The sequence below is a fragment of the Poromitra crassiceps genome (assembly GCF_964638095.1).
Source record: "Poromitra crassiceps genome assembly, chromosome: 15".
Taxonomy (NCBI): Eukaryota; Metazoa; Chordata; class Actinopteri; order Beryciformes; family Melamphaidae; genus Poromitra; species Poromitra crassiceps.
This window is the reverse complement of record NC_139634.1, coordinates 31818239-31831215: the sequence shown is the minus strand read 5'-3', so window position 1 is coordinate 31831215 and position 12977 is coordinate 31818239.

Here is a 12977-nt window from a genome sequence, read left to right as displayed (position 1 = left end):
CCGACGAGCCCCCATCTCAACTTATTACTATGCCTCAACTTATTACTATGTCTCAACTTATTACTATGTCTCAACTTATTACTATGTCTCAACTTATTACTATGTCTCAACTTATTACTATGTCTCAACTTATTACTATGTCTCAACTTATTACTATGTCTCAACTTATTACTATGCCTCAACTTATTACTATGTGTCAACTTATTACTATGTCTCAACTTATTACTATGTCTCAACTTATTACTATGTCTCAACTTATTACTATGTGTCAACTTATTACTATGTCTCAACTTATTACTATGTCTCAACTTATTACTATGCCTCAACTTATTACTATGTGTCAACTTATTACTATGTCTCAACTTATTACTATGCCTCAACTTATTACTATGTCTCAACTTATTACTATGTCTCAACTTATTACTATGTCTCAACTTATTACTATGTCTCAACTTATTACTATGTCTCAACTTATTACTATGTCTCAACTTATTACTATGCCTCAACTTATTACTATGTGTCAACTTATTACTATGTCTCAACTTATTACTATGTCTCAACTTATTACTATGTCTCAACTTATTACTATGTCTCAACTTATTACTATGCCTCAACTTATTACTATGTCTCAACTTATTACTATGTCTCAACTTATTACTATGTCTCAACTTATTACTATGCCTCAACTTATTACTATGTGTCAACTTATTACTATGTCTCAACTTATTACTATGTCTCAACTTATTACTATGTCTCAACTTATTACTATGCCTCAACTTATTACTATGTGTCAACTTATTACTATGTCTCAACTTATTACTATGTCTCAACTTATTACTATGTCTCAACTTATTACTATGTCTCAACTTATTACTATGCCTCAACTTATTACTATGTCTCAACTTATTACTATGTCTCAACTTATTACTATGTCTCAACTTATTACTATGCCTCAACTTATTACTATGTGTCAACTTATTACTATGTCTCAACTTATTACTATGCCTCAACTTATTACTATGTCTCAACTTATTACTATGTCTCAACTTATTACTATGTCTCAACTTATTACTATGTCTCAACTTATTACTATGTCTCAACTTATTACTATGTCTCAACTTATTTGCATTCAAATTGTATATTTTATATTGCTGTAATTATTTTCTGGAGAATCCCACTTTTCCAAGCCCCTGGAGGGTTTTTAGGCAATTCTTCACATTCACATGCAAATTATATATTGTATCATTTATTTTTATTTAATTCTTTTATATGTGGGGCGTCTCGGTAGTGTAGAGGTAAAAGCACTCGCCTACCACCGTGGAGACCCGGTTCAATTTCCTGGTAGCGGTTTCTGGCTTGGTCAGATGTTCCTACAGACACAATAAAGAAATGAAACAAATCCTTGTAATCCGTCATGTCTTAAAGATACAGTAAGAGCATCTTAGATCCATCCTCATGCTGACTTTGGTCATTTTCAGGGTTTTATTCGAATATATTCAGTGATCAGTTGGTTTTAGACCATTCAGATCAGATGCAAGCTTTATGTAATCCATTAGATTTGGTAGTATTTTGAAAGCCTGGAGACAAAGAGTCTGACAGGTTAATGCGATCTGCAGTTGCTTCAGAGAAATATGTCATGTTTTATGTTTGGTGTCTATTCTGTTTTCCCCAAAGTGTGTGGGTGGAACAGATCCAACATTAACCACATATCAACCCCCCCCCCCCCCCCCCCACACACACACACACACACACACACACAAACCTCTGCTTTTCAAAACATCCAGCTGTGTTCCCCAGCCTTGCCTTTCCCCATGGGTGAAAAAACATATAATACGCCATGCTCCACTCACACAGAAACACACTCTGGCACACAGACACACAATGCAAAAACATGCAAACACACGCACGCACGCACACACAAACACACACAGACACAAACACGCACACACACACACACACACACACACACACACACACACACACACACACAAACACAAACACACACAACCCTTCCTCCTGCCTCCTCTTCCATCTCTGGTTCTGGTGTTAATGCACCTCCAGTGAGCGTAGCAGAAAGAGGGAAATGTGAAGCAGATGTCCTGGCTGGATTGACTGCAGTCCAAACTTCTCACTGCATCTGTGCTGGCCAGAGGGGCAACACGCTGTTGAAGGGATATAGACCTGTGGCTGGAGCCAGAGGCATACTTTATTTAATGATAGATGATGGATGAATGGATGAATTAATGATATATGGATAGAATTTCATTGGCTGTAGGGCTGTGAGGGTTCTGTGCAATCTGTGGGGGTCGGGGTCCGACATATATACTGTACCTGTGCACAAACTCACACAAATACACACATACAGACAAACACAAAAAGCGCCAATTGGAAGCAGATGTGAACCCCAAAGTTCAAATAATGTATGTGCAAATATGGATGTTCCTCTTTCTCCAAACTACAGTCTATCACTTGTCCAACATCTGTATCTCAAAATAATAAAAAACAAATTCTGGTATCACCTCTGGGTAGGCTACATGTCATACCTTGTGGAATAGAGTTTAAATCAGTCTCAGCTGCTAGACCTAGTTTGGCCGGTGTATTTAGCAATGCCAGATATGGTTTTCATCCCTTCTGCTTCCTCTGTTCTGCTGGAATTTCTACTCTCCTGTCCTCTTCTCTTTCCTTTCCTTTTCTTTTCTTCTCTTTTCTTTTCTTCTCTTCTCTTCTCTTCTCTTCTCTTCTCTTCTCTTCTCTTCTCTTCTCTTCTCTTCTTTCCTTTCCTTTCCTCTCTCCTCTCCTCTCATCTCTTCTCCTACGTTCTCTCTTCTCCTCTCCTCTCATCTCTTCTCCTATCTTCTCTCTTCTCTTCTCTTCTCTCTTCTCTTCTGCTCTCTTCTCCTCTCCTTTCCTCCCTACAGTTTCCTATAGATTATTTATTCTATAGTATAGAAGAAAACGGCCAGCCGCCAGAGTGAGCTGTCATTGTGGTAAATGTAAGATGGCTTCTTCATGACCCCAAAACAAGATTGCCTTTGTGACATTACATACAGTAATGAGAGACATGAGAGCTTCATTAGGAGACGGGTGGTGAGCCAGATTAGCATGTAAACATCAACGAGCAGCTACATTATAAACACACTGCAAACAGACAAACAGCTACATTATAAACACACTGCAAACAGACAAACAGCTACATGATAAACACACTACAAACAGACAAACAGCTACATTATAAACACACTGTAAATGGACAAACAGCTACATTATAAACACACTGTAAATAGACAAACAGCTACATTATAAACATACTGCAAACAAACAAACAGCTACATTATAAACACACTGTAAATAGACAAACAGCTACATTATAAACACACTGTAAATAGACAAACAGCTACATTATAAACACACTGCAAACAGACAAACAGCTACATTATAAACACACTGTAAATAGACAAACAGCTACATTATAAACACACTGCAAACAGACAAACAGCTACATTATAAACACACTGTAAATAGACAAGCAGCTACATTATAAACACACTGCAAACAGACAAACAGCTACATTATAAACACACTGTAAATAGACAAGCAGCTACATTATAAACACACTGCAAACAGACAAACAGCTACATTATAAACACACTGTAAATAGACAAACAGCTACATTATAAACATACTGCAAACAAACAAACCAACAGATACATTATAAACACACTGTAAATAGACAAACAGCTACATTATAAACACACTGTAAATAGACAAACAGCTACATTATAAACACACTGCAAACAGACAAACAGCTACATTATAAACACACTGCAAACAGACAAACAGCTACATTATAAACACATTGCAAACAGACAAACAGCTACATTATAAACACACTGTAAATAGACAAGCAGCTACATTATAAACACACTGCAAACAGACAAACAGCTACATTATAAACACACTGTAAATAGACAAGCAGCTACATTATAAACACACTGCAAACAGACAAACAGCTACATTATAAACACATTGCAAACAGACAAACAGCTACATTATAAACACACTGTAAATAGACAAGCAGCTACATTATAAACACACTGCAAACAGACAAACAGCTACATTATAAACACACTGCAAACAGACAAACAGCTACATTATAAACACACTGTAAATAGACAAACAGTACATTATAAACATACTGCAAACAAACAAACAAACAGATACATTATAAACACACTGTAAATAGACAAACAGCTACATTATAAACACACTGTAAATAGACAAACAGCTACATTATAAACACACTGCAAACAGACAAACAGCTACATTATAAACACATTGCAAACAGACAAACAGCTACATTATAAACACACTGTAAATAGACAAGCAGCTACATTATAAACACACTGCAAAGAGACAAACAGCTACATTATAAACACACTTTAAATAGACAAGCAGCTACATTATAAACACACTGCAAACAGACAAACAGCTACATTATAAACACATTGCAAACAGACAAACAGCTACATTATAAACACACTGCAAACAGCTACATTATAAACACACTACAAACAGACAAACAGCTACATGATAAACACACTGCAAACAAACAGCTACATGATAAACACACTGCAAACGGACAAACAGCTACATTATAAACACACTGCAAACAGACAAACAGCTACATAATAAACACACTGCAAACAGACAAACAGCTACATGATAAACACACTGCAAACAGACAAACAGCTACATGATAAACACACTGCAAACAGACAAACAGCTACATGATAAACACACTGCAAACGGACAAACAGCTACATTATAAACACACTGCAAACAGACAAACAGCTACATTATAAACACACTGCAAACAGACAAACAGCTACATGATAAACACACTGCAAACAAACAGCTACATGATAAACACACTGCAAACGGACAAACAGCTACATTATAAACACACTGCAAACAGACAAACAGCTACATAATAAACACACTGCAAACAGACAAACAGCTACATGATAAACACACTGCAAACAGACAAACAGCTACATGATAAACACACTGCAAACTGACAAACAGCTACATTATAAACACACTGCAAACAGACAAACAGCTACATTATAAACACACTACAAACAGACAAACAGCTACATGATAAACACACTGCAAACAGACAAACAGCTACATGATAAACACACTGCAAACAGACAAACAGCTACATGATAAACACACTGCAAACTGACAAACAGCTACATTATAAACACACTGCAAACAGACAAACAGCTACATTATAAACACACTACAAACAGACAAACAGCTACATGATAAACACACTGCAAACAAACAGCTACATGATAAACACACTGCAAACGGACAAACAGCTACATTATAAACACACTGCAAACAGACAAACAGCTACATAATAAACACACTGCAAACAGACAAACAGCTACATGATAAACACACTGCAAACAGACAAACAGCTACATGATAAACACACTGCAAACAGACAAACAGCTACATGATAAACACACTGCAAACGGACAAACAGCTACATTATAAACACACTGCAAACAGACAAACAGCTACATTATAAACACACTGCAAACAGACAAACAGCTACATGTTAAACACACTGCAAACAGACAAACAGCTACATTATAAACACACTGCAAACAGCTACATTATAAACACACTGCAAACAGCTACATTATAAACACACTGCAAACAGACAAACAGCTACATTATAAACACACTGCAAACAGACAAACAGCTACATGATAAACACACTGCAAACAACTACATGATAAACACATTGCAAACAGACAAACGGCAGGCAAATGACACTTGGGGTGTACAAACCCTCAGCATTCCCCAGTGAAGGCCACAGGCATGCACGCGCACACACATGCGCACACACATACACACACACACACACACACACACACACACACACACACACACACACACACACACACACACACAATTCAGGGTGGCCTAGTTGAGACCATCTTTGAACTGGAGGACCAGGGTCCAGGCAGCCTTGTCAGCAAGTGTCGTGTCCTTGAACAAGTCACCCAAAAATAAAGATATTTCCCTACATAAGAAAAGAAATCTCACACACACACACACACACGCACACGCACACGCACGCACGCATGCATGCACACGCACACGCACACACACACACACACACACACACACACACACACACACACACACACACACAGGCACAGAGAACCTCATTGAGTAAAGAAACAACACAGTTGTTCTCTTTTTGCGAAACCAGTATTGAATATACACTTCAGATACGCAGTTTACATTTACAATCAAATGCGGTGACATGATTTCAATGTAAGACAGAAGCATATGATGTTATGGCTCAGCAAACAGTGTTTGGTATTTTTAAGTATTTTATGACCATGGATCAATTTGGGAAAGTCATTAGCATGACGGGAATCCACTCTCTCAGCAGATTTCTTTTTTCCAAGAAACTTCTATATATTTGTTTCTGGTGAACTCTGAGAGAAATGTCTCTTCCATGTGTTTTCCACTATAAGAAAAATGGTCTTTACATTTTCAGGTTGTCCAGATTTTCCAAGCCAGATGGAAACCCTGACAAATCATGGCAGAGTCTGACAAACTTAGATGGATGGACAGAAACAGGCAGACACTAGCAGACACTACGCACGCAGTGTGCAATTAATCTCCTCCAGTAGTGTGCTAATTTATCAGACAGAGTACAGGAAGAGGCCATTTACACCTGGCATTAACATGCGTTTTCCGTCATCAGATTGCAATCAGATAGTGCTTGACCACGTTAGCCTTATTTCATTTACACCTGGCGTTAGCATGCGTTTTGGGGGATCAGGTTGCAATCTGATTGCAATCTGATCACCCAAAATGGGTGTCCTCTCAATCCGCATACAATTGCTGTATGCAGATTGGGAGGACACATTGCATTTACACGTGTGTTCAATGTGTACACAATGCGTCCCTGACCACCTCCGGAGGTGGTTTGGCCGATCAGATTGCAATCCGTCTTCAATGTGTCTTGGGGGCATTTACCCCTGTACTTTCAAGTGGTCAAGCACAATCGGATTGCAATCTGATGACAGAAGACGCATGTTAGTGCCAGGTGTAAATGGCTTCATAGACAGGAGCAGAGAGGAGCAGTGAGACACTAGGCCTAATGTGAGATTCAAATCAATGGACTCATACAGATTGGTAGGTTTCCATAGGCTGGAAGCTATGTGATAATATCTGAAGCACAAGAGAAACTGTTGCCAGGATCTTTTTACTCCGTAAATCTCTGGATCGGCATGCAGGAAAACCTTCAATCAACACAAGCAGACAGACAGAAATGTTGACAGCACCACAAGTATATATAGCCAACTATCTCTCTCTCTGACTCTCTCTCGCTCTCTCAACCTTTCTGGTTCTCAAAAACCATCGACTTTTACAGTTTTATGAATCAATCAATCAATCAATCAATCAGATCAATCAATTCATCACAGTCACAGATATGAAGAAATCATATTGTTGAAAACTATTGAAAACTGAGCAGAAGGCAACACGCACACTACAGACACTACTACTACGCTTTGTCTCTTTTGTGGTGCATGGAATCAATTCCCCCGAAGATCCAATCCCAAAGGAAAAAGGTGTTTCCTGCACACACGTATCTCTACATTGATTTATTAAAAAGAGACGACGTTTTGGCCACAATTGGACCTTTCTCAAGACATATCAATCACATATTAGTGATACAATACAGCCCATATATCCATAATAGTCCACAGCTGTGTTGGAGGTGTGTGCGTGATCCCCTACAACAGCACACACACATTCAAGATTCCCTCCTGTCAAAACATACAATAGGCTTATCTATAATCGTACACATCCAAACGGAAAATCAAAAAAAGACACCAAAACAAAACAACAAAAGGCAAAATAATTCCTATCTATGTAAAATTATTTTAGTTTATATTGTGACGACCCTCCAACTCTCCTGTTTCTGTGACTTGCAGGAGCCTGGTGGGTGGGCTCATCGTTAAGACTGAGTCCACCTGGGCCCGGTGTTACTCCTTGGCATTAAAAACCTTCAGACCATTCAGTCTCTTTCCTCACCGATGCACCTTTTGTTCTGTTCTTTTGTTTAATGTAGTTATGACTCCTCCTTTGTTCCAACCTATAGTGCCGGGTTGTATAGGAGGAGTCATACGCCAAAGTAACATTAAAAGTTAAAACAATGGTTTATGGCAGACAACTAATGGAAAATAAAGCAGACAACACAAACTACATGTGTGTAGTACTATACCAGTACCAGTATAGTCGGAGGATGTTATGCAAAATTGTCATGTTGATGTATAGGCTACTTTACCACAAGGACACTTGATGAGGTATGACTCCAGTACAGGAAATTGTTCCCCAAATCTTGTACTTTTTTTCCTGTTACAGGATGGAAGAAGGAAACGCACTTGTGTTGGCATTGTGTGCATCGACCAATTTTGAAAAAATGACCTTCTTCCAAATCCCTCACAACTAGCTCTGATCACATGCTAGATGTAGGACATTTAATGTTCAGGATGTGCCAGGCTTTGCAGCGAATGCAAATTGTGAACTAATCAAAAGCAAAACACCGTCAAGAACTTTGCTTTCTGGTCCTCTCCCTCCATCCATCCCCGCGCTGCCGTCTCTGTGTATCAGAAGCTCCCTGCACGGGGATACAGAGGAGAGGAAGTACCCACCTCTTCCTACACTAGCTGTCTCTCTCTACTTTCATAGTGTTGCTAAACATGGAGCTTTCTCCCTGGCACTGCACATTGTGCTCCTTCCATACGTTGCTTGACCATTAAAGCCGGATGTGTGCAGCAGGTTTCGCAGTTGTTGATGTCAGCGAGGAGTCAGCGTTCCGGTTCCCAGGGTTGGACGAGGCAGGGTGAGTGGGAATTGTTACAGGGTTGAGAAGGACTTGACGTGTGTGCGCCTATATATGCTCGTGCATGTGTGTGTGTGTGTGTGTGTGTGTGTGTGTGTGTGTGCCTGCATGTGCATGCGTGCGAGGGTTGAGAAGGACTTGACGTGTGTGCGCCTATATATGCTCGTGCATGTGTGTGCGTGTGTGTGTGTGTGTGTGTGTGTGTGTGTGTGTGTGTGTGTGTGTGTGTGCCTGCATGTGTTAAGTGTACATGTGTTAAAGGTGGAGTCTGGGCTTATCACAGAAACGCCAAGGGGGGAATTTAAGCTTCAGACCAAGGGTCTGAAGGGAAACCTCGGCAAAACACAAGGTTGCTTCCTGCATCACACACTACAACCCCCGGCCCGTCACAGCATCCATCAAACCTGGGAGAATTTCCAAATTACACCAGACAAGTGTGGGAGGTGCAGGGAGGGGGATTGAGATGTCAAAATCCATCTTCGTCTCTGTCCGGGGCCAAAATTTCAAAATAACCACCGCGGCAACTCCTATGCTCTCCCATTCTTAAACCGTGATTTCATGCGGCCGACAAAAAGATGGTTGCCAGCAGACACACACGCACGCTCGCTTGATCACCTTTCCTATCGCAGAGCGTGCCAAGCGACAGATAGCTACCACATGTTGCCTTGTTCCGCGCACCTACTGGGGCCGACCATTATTGCAATATAGGAGGAGACCGTCGATTTCTGGGACACCTTTGGCTCAAGGCCCTCTTCCTCGTCGTGGTTTGCTCCGATCGATACGTGCAACATAATCATTATGAACTGATGAGGTCAGAGAGGAAAGTCCCTTGACGCTGATCTTCATTCTTACATGCACTCGATCTTTGACAAGCCTCTTTAACTAATCCTCTAAATCTAAGATTTCCAGCACTTATATTTAGCATTCAGGGTTGATACTTGTGTCCAGCAGCAGTCACCCGGTTAACATTGAAGCCAACTCAGTTGGATACTATGTCCCAATCTCTGTGCTGAGGCTTGCCCTGCATTTATTTTCCTCTGTTGTGCTGCATGTTGCCAAGTAGGCCTACAATAGAATTATCCCCTCAACTAGCAGGGAGGCCGAAGGGGAAAACAAATAAAGGCTTCATGGTGTTCTCTTAGGCAGACGCAGGATTGATGAAGATCCAGTTACAGTAGGTCAAACTGTCTGGTCCTCTGATCTTGTTGGTCCCTCGCCTTTATGTCAGCTCCAAGTCCAACTGTGAACACTGGAACTGAGTAAATAGCCATCAGTGTCTGAAGCAGCCAGCTTTGGCTTTGAGATCCATGGACTCAGTCACACACACGCACACACACACAAGCACACACTTACAGACTACTCTGTTGACGATTTTAGTCCAATGGGACTGTTGATGTTGGGCCCAACCGGCCCCAACATCAACAGCAGCCTCCGTGTTCTTATTCTACGAAGAGTACAAACTGCAAAGCCTAAAGGGTCGGTCACAGCGGTGGCAGTGTCGAATGGATACCAATCGCAAGAGGAACGAGCGGGTTTGTTAGAGTTTCAGGTAGCTAGCCTTAGCAATTTAGCTTTAGCAACTTAGCTAGCTTGTGGCGTTTGTTGTGTGTGCGTGGAGACCATGGTGGGGACCTGTCCCTACAGTCACGTTGGTTCGGGAAGTGAAGAGCAACACAAGTGAAAAAGAAGGACGAGAGCTGGAAGTTGGAGGTGGACCCGCTGGAGAGATCGAGCAACGCGGGCCGTGGGGAGGAGAGGGGAGAAGCCCACTTCACCCGTTAGGGGAGACTGTTTCCCCCCAGCTGGTACAGACAAAAGGGGCACCGGAGAGCAAGTCCTTGCTCCAGGGCAGAATTTGGGGACATGTTCACAAACTTGATAAATAAATGTGCTTTTATAACTCCAATGATGGTCTTCACTGATTACCTATATATTTTGAATTGGTTCTCATGACTGGAATGCATGCATTTATGTTGCTATACTGTCTAAAAGTGATTTCATGATCAGCATCTGCATTAGCTAATGATTTGTGAGGATATCATTTGTCGTGACTTTACTATCTGTGGCACATAACTATTAATTAATACATAAGTATGTCGTGACTTTACTATCTGTGGCACATAACTATTAATTAATACATAAGTATGTCGTGACTTTACTATCTGTGGCACATAACTATTAATTAATACATAATGATATAGTCACTTTGTGAGGCACAACACTATTAACTCATACATATGTGGTTCTTGGCATACAAGCCATACATCCAGTGTTTGAGGTCTGTTGAGATGCACAGTGAATACAACGTCAGAGAATGGGTTTGAGTTGGTCTGGTTCGGGGCTAGTAGGAGCTACCAAGGTGGGCTACTACACGCATAGCCTATATCAAGTCAAGTTTATTTGTATAGCACATTTCATACACAGAGGCAATTCAAAGTGCTTCACATAAAATGGTTGACAGGAGAATAAAATAATAAAAGAGCATCAGAGCAGCAACATCGGAATGATAGCTACAGCTGCTGAAATAGCCGTACCCGGCTAAGAGGTTCTGGAGGGGGTCTCGGCCGGAGGTGTGGGACCCAGGCAAGGTGAGGGGCAGGGCGGGTAGGGGTTGGGTGGTGGTAGGGGGGCTGTCCTGGGTGTCTGGTGGCCAGGAGAGAGGCACCTGGGCAGGGTAGTGGTAGGGGGGCTGTCCTGGGTGTCTGGGGCCGGGAGAGAGGCTCTTAGCCTGGGTAGTGGTAGGGGGTGGCTGGCCTGCTGGGTCGTGCATTTAGACACCCGGTAAGATAGGCACAAAACACCGGCAGTGGACCAAGCCTCGAAGAGGAAGGAATGCCCATGATGAACGAGCTAATGGCGGCTATAAGCAGATGCGTGGGGGCTGGGAGAGGTTAGCTCCAGCCGGTCCCTGACACGCTGCACACCGCCTCGCTCGGCATTGCGGACTGTCGGCACTGCGGTCTGGTAACGCTAAAGTTCCGGTTGCAGGGAGCTGGATGTCGATAGTGGTAATTAACACATGAATTACGGTATTAATTAATACTAGGTGTTGATGAGGAATTAATCCATGATGATATAGGCATAGCCTACTTAATTAATAGTAATTCATATATGACTCAGTGTGTTCATCAAACATACCTTTCATTAGTTGATGATGCGGTAAGCATCAATTAATGGCTTAATTCATCATGAGTTAACCATCAATTCATGCACGTGTGCACCAGTATTGTGTTACCGATAAAATCTAGACAGTTGCAAGGTTCCGACATTTGAGTGTGTGTGTGTGTGTGTGTGTGTGTGTGTGTGTGTGTGTGTGTGTGCGTGTGCGTGTGCGTGTGCGTGTGCGTGCGTGCGTGTGCGTGTGCGCACGTGTGTGTGTGTGTGTGTGTGTGTAGGTGTGTGTGTGTGGGGGGGGGGGAGTCACATAAAACGGATTTGTACAATCTTTTTTTTCTTTGCAAAGCTTCTCCTTTATTTAATCACTATGCTGTCTTTCTTGGCCATGTACGGTCCACTGACAGAGTAGATCATGCTTTCATGTCATTCTAAACCAGAGAAGTAAGAGAGATGAATAGGATTATCCATGCTGTGCGTGCGCGCGTGCGTGTGTGCGTGTGTGTGTGTCTGTGATGACCCCTCTGTTTTCAGTAGAGTTGGAAAAGAACTTGAAGCAATGGGAGTATTGTCATGTTTATCATACAAGTCTTCCTTGCTAAGAAGGATCTTTCAGTTTTGACCTCCGGAGATTTGTCCCTCTTTTGATAAAGACCATGAGCGTGACGCCATCTTTCATATTCTTGAAGTGTTTCATGTTTATGAAGGCATGCAGCCAGGCAGAACAGGGAGCGTTGACTTCACATCCAATCACAATGCAATTATCCCATAACCCCCTGTAATGACATGCAGCATGAGCAGTCAGCTGTCAAACATCTATCTCCGTGTGATAACGTTTGATATAAACATAGCAGATGTTGTTGTTATTGAGAACACATAGAAACATTCATTTTAGATTTGGGGGCTAAAAGATGCA